The sequence below is a fragment of the Urocitellus parryii genome, chromosome 3, assembly GCF_045843805.1.
Source record: "Urocitellus parryii isolate mUroPar1 chromosome 3, mUroPar1.hap1, whole genome shotgun sequence".
Lineage (NCBI taxonomy): Eukaryota > Metazoa > Chordata > Mammalia > Rodentia > Sciuridae > Urocitellus > Urocitellus parryii.
This window is the reverse complement of record NC_135533.1, coordinates 43,248,254-43,254,200: the sequence shown is the minus strand read 5'-3', so window position 1 is coordinate 43,254,200 and position 5,947 is coordinate 43,248,254.

Below are 5,947 nucleotides of genomic sequence, written 5' to 3'. Positions count from 1 at the left end.
AATGCTTCCACAGGAAAAGAAAAAACAACTGGACTCATGCCTCGTATGGGAACCTGGTGTCTCAAGACTGGTCTTTGATTTCCACAAAGAACTTGAAACATTAGTTTGCCTGGATTATCTGAGGATGGTAATGTACTCAAAAGAAGGTACTCTAAAGGGTTTACTTTCATGCAAATAAATTGCTCTCATAGTCATGTTATTTAGTTATTTAATTTATCTTACTGTAATAATGATAGCTGCTTTGCTTTATATGGACCAATGTCTGTATCAACAGTTACAGATTGCTCAAAGGAAAAAATGCACATGGAAATAGCAATATTTAGAAAATTGTAATGTTATTGTGAATTAGTAACAAAAGAATTCTAATTGTAAAACGATGAAATTTTCTTTCAGAAAAGAAAGAAACCTCTTTGCCTTTACCTCATTAGGATATTGATGAAAACATAATAGACCTAATTATAGGCTTGAACTTTTGATTTTATAATGCAAAGTGTTGACCTGGCCCTTAGAAGAATCACATTCCTCTGAAATTAACTCTCAGGAGGAGTACAAGATTCTACCACAAGGTACATGGTTGTGCTCCCTCTTGCTCTATCTTCAAATCCAGCCTCCCGGATTTGAATCTACTTATTTAACCTACTCATTAAAAGTCACTATGTTTCAGTTAATATGCACATTGTGAAACCTACCCTAAATAAATGTCAGATCTCTTCATAGGGACTGTGAGACAAGCAAAGGAACTAACAACAAGTGTGTTTCAATACAGCTGCAGAATCCCTAATGCACTGATGAGGCAGTCAGGATTTTTAAGCTATCCTGAATTACTGTTTCCCTCATGTTTTCAGAGTCTGGTCTTGTTATTACAGGTCCATATGCAGGATATTACATGTGATCACTTAAAGTGATTAGGATCCAGAAAGCTTGATTTATGCCATATGGATTCACAAGGCATTCATTTATAAAATTTGTGTTAGAAAGTAATTGTGAACTAAGGCCGAATCCTTAATTAAACGTAGGAAAATTCAATACATAAAATAAACATTTGAAGGTTGCCTAATGGAAATAGAAACATACAAAAGATGCCTTTAAAATGAAAACACTTGTTATTATTAATTATATACATGAGATGCTCAATAATTAATTTTTTATGTTTCATGAGTAGAATTTTAAGAACAGTTTGATTCTATAGCTCTAGGGCAAAAATAAACTTGCATTTTTATTTCTAAAATAAAAAGGTATAAGTATTGAAAATTATGAAGTTTTAAAAGTTTAACTATCATATAAGCACATTCCTAAATTAATGAATGGATTTCATTGAGTTTTGTATAAAATATATATTAATATTTAGTTTAAAATAAATCTATTATTGAGACTCTTGGTTGCATATTAACAGAATATATCACAAAGTATATTATGCAAAGGCAACTTTTTGTTCCATATAACTGAAAGTCTTAGAAGTCAGATCATGGATGGATTCAGTAGCTCTTATGATATTATCAAGCCCAGATATCTCTTCTTTGTCCAGCTTTCGTTAGTTGGCATTACTCAGATAACTCCCTCTACATGTTACTTGGCAGCTTCAGGCTTGCACATGCCTAGTTAGATTGTCTCCTCTTCTGGAATATAAAGGAAATTCAGCTAGGTGATTTTTACCTTTATTTCAGCTCAAAATTCAATGATGTATAAGTAACTCACAATAACTACTGAGTATATAAAATATCTCCTGATTTAAATAGTGATTGTTCAAAATTGAGTGTGTGTGTATATATATATATATATATATATATATATATATATATATATATATATATATTAAAAGTTCATTAAAGGCTTATTTCTGTGGTTATTTTAAACTTACCCTTTTCATTTTAGTAACTCATCTCTTTCAGTGATATAAGTAAATACACTATCTAGCCCAAGTGTCACAAATTCCAAGTCAATTGATACCAAATTATTGAGATTTTAATGTAACTTAGATACTAATACTAGTATACATGTGAAAAATGCAGAATGTTAAAAGAAGGTTTTACTTATCAATTACCAAGCAAAATTCCAGGCTTGAAAATTTCCTTCTTATTAGAAAATGGGACAGGAGAAAAATGCACATTAGCAATTGCAGAACTCAATTTCTTCCATTAAAATGTTGGTTGTTTGGGAAAAGATTCTGTTACAGAAGAAAAAAGGTGTAAAATTCAAGCACTTGAGGAATAAATGACTGGAAAGAACATTAAATTTGACTTCTAAGGAATGAAAAAATCTAATATAATATAATGAATAAATATAATACAATGTGACAGTTTATCCTTGTTATATAAAAACTCATTCATGATTTGAAAATTAAATTAACCTGAGATTGTTAGTCATGATTTCTTAAATAGTGTAAACATAAATGAAAATATTAACATCATTTCAACTTGACAGGGACCAGTACTTTATAATTTGGGTAAAGTTCCAACTTCATGGTAATAATACTCGAGACCCTAAACATGTCATATGAATATTTCTGGAAAGCTAAAATTAAAGCTTTCTCAAAGATGCTATTTGGGCTGAGGAGCCAGTTAGAGCTGCAGCAAATTCTGCCTCTAGAATTCCATAGCAGCCACTTAGAATTCAGTTCATGGTTCCTGATTCTATTATTACATCCAATAGCTGTACAAAGTGAATATAATGTGCTCCTAGACATTTAATCCCCCATGGCAATTGCACTTCTTTTTTTTTTACACTGATTCAACATGATTTTTAGATTATTTATTTTGGCAGTAAGAAAGACATATAGCTTGAAAGGCATTAAGATGCATAGACTCACTTAAAGCTATTGATTCAATTTTCATTACTTATCTGTTGGCAGTTAGGGAAGGCATTTCCAGATCATTGCTTTGGGTATGACAGGTCTTTAGTTCTCTAATCTGTAATTTGGATGCTGCTGTCAGACTGAAATATTTTGTCTTTCACCACTTGCCCTAAACTATAAGCATATGCGCCTATACTGATAATAATACATTCATTATCACTGTTAAAATTGCTATATGAACCTGCTCACCAATCACTGCAGCCTATGGTAGATCTTAAAGCCCTAGATATCTCCCTAAGTTCTCAGATCTTAGCACAGTGTTGGCATTTGGTGCTTCTCATTACTGAACAAATTATTGCAGGCTAACAGTGGTTTTCCTTCTTTTGCAATCTTAGAAGAAAGAATCACCATTCCAAAATATTATAATTTCCTTTTTTAAGCTTATATGCATATTTTTGAAACCCTATATTTCCAGCCTGTGTCACATCTGAAAATCTGACATAAAATCTGTCAAATGGCCAGGTAATTACTGCCATAGTCTCCTCACTTAAAATCATTTTTCATTCAGGCTAATAGTTCTGTTCAATGCCACTGAATCCATGTTCCTTTAACACAACTTGCATTTTTAATCTCCCTACTTTTCTACTCTGTGAATGAAGCATAAACTTTGTCCTAATATTTAAGGTAATCTTTTCCCTTGTTTCAAAAATTTCAGTGAAAAATTTAGTGAGATGGGGGTCTTCAAAACCATCTAGAAGTTAAAGATTCACCAGAATTCACAGGGCTCAGAAATGCTGCCATACTCATGATTACCATGTATTGAAGCAAAAGGGTACAGATGAAAATCAGCAAAGGGAAAAGGTACATAGGATGAAATCAAGGAGAAACCAAGCACAAGCACCAGTTGTGGTCTTTAGTGGGGCTACAGACAGCAACTAATTCTCCTAGTAACAGTAGTAACAGTATTGCTTCCCTAGAGGTGCTCACTTGAGCCTTCCTGTTCTCCTGGGTTTTTATCTGGTTGAATAACATGCCTGTGCAGCTCCCACAGGACTTCTGAATCTCTAGTCTCCCAGAAACTAAAATGATACCACATGGCCAGGGCTTAGGCATACAAAAGCACTTTTATCAGACTGGACATTCCAATTGCTCAGTCTGCCTCTAAGGAGCTAGTCAAGGACAAGTCTTTTTTGGACCATACAGGATCTGAGCCTTTACTGTACAGGTAGGTCAGTTTCCTTTTTATTACTCAGCCACATCTTGCTCATTCCTGCCTTTATGTTCAACAATTTGAAAAGTTTTCCTAACCATCTATGAAAATCCTTACTATCCTTAAGGGCCCAGCACAAGCCCATTCTTTTTCATGAAGACGCCTTCATGCCCTTCCACATCTCCACACATAGAAGCACTTGCATCCCTGCCATGCATTGGACACTTTTATATATTATCTTCAAATCCTACTTTACTGAGTATGTCATCTCTCTGATACAGCTGTCATGTAGTAAATACAAAGGAAATGAAGTATTACTGGTGAATTGCTTCTGTTTATTCTTTAATTTAGAATTTCATTGGCACTAAATTATCCTCCAAATTTTCCTAGGATATTGTGTTTTAATATACAAAATGAAACACGGAAGTTTTTTTCCAAACTTCTAACATATTATCATTTCCCATTTATCTTTTCTCAATAAAGCAATCTAATATTTTCATTGTTCTAACTAACCACTTTGACTCTAGGTGTTTTTCTCTGTACTTTTTTCCCCTTTTTTAAATATAATGATCAATATGTCACATGACCTTTGGACAAGGGAAAGAGACTTTCATTTCCAATAAATTTCTACTTATTCAGAATTTTCCTAGGGTTCCCCCTCCTCCATCAAAGAACTTGACCAGGAAATGCTTTTAATTAATTTTGAGTACTTTTCCTAGGTCACAATAAATAATGTGGAGTCCATTGTTCAACATTAGGATAAATGTTGGCTGTTATTAATTTTGACAAATTACTGTGAGTAAAATGAATAATTTTTAAATTTTTAACTCTAATTGTAACCTCTATCAGGTCATTTACTTTAAAGTGTTTTATAAGCCCCAAGGCAGCATTCTCTGGCAATTTGTATCATTTCAGGAGTTTTCCTCTTTGTAGAGAGCAATATATTATATATAATCTATAATTTCTTGATCTGAGAAAAATTAAATAAAATATATTTATCTTGTGCATATTTCCAGATAAACACATTATCTCCTTTCCTGTTCCCCACCCCAAAACACACACACACACACACACACACACACACACACACACACACAAATACATGAGAATATTATCTCCTCAAAGATGTCTCATTCCTACGCACCCCATTCCTGATTTTTTTCAATATATTTCAAATGTAATAAAAACTTTATAATTTTTTATTATATAGTATTTGTAACACCAGTATATGTGGGGGAAAAACAATAAAAATAATTTCAGTAAAATGAAGCAGAGCATTACCCTAAGAATAGGGAAGAAGTCCCATCATGCAGTTAAAAGAACAATGGAGTATACCTAATGGAATGGGATTTCAATGGCATTGTAAGAATACTTGATCTGTGTTACTAGCAAGTAATACTCTATAAAATACAAGAATTTTTAAAATGTACAAAAAAAGAAGGGATGGAATATACAAAAAAAAAAAAACTACAAAAAGCCAGGTGCAGTGGCACATGCCTGTAATCCCAGCGGCTCCAGAGAATAAGGCAGAAGGATTACAAGTTCAAAACCAGCTTCAGCCATTTAGGGAAGTCCTAAGCAATTTAGCAAGACCTGTCTCAAAATGAAAAATAAAAAGAGCTGGGGACTGGCTCAGTAGTTAAGCACCACTGGGTTCAATCTCCTGTACCAAAAAATAAGCAAGCAAACAAAAAACCCTACAAAAATATTTAACACCAACATTGGGTTTTTAAAGTTCTTAAGGCTAAAACCTCTCTTCCTATTTAAACTTTGTCTTGAAGAACAGTTCTCAACTCCTCCATCCCCTAAGTGATGCCAAAAGGCAGCAGATGGTATCCTGTTAACTAATTGTAGAAAACTCAGTAGAAATTCTATTTTACTTTTATCCTTAGAGTTATGCAATTTACACAGACCTAGCAATCTTAAATAATAATTTAAAAAATGAT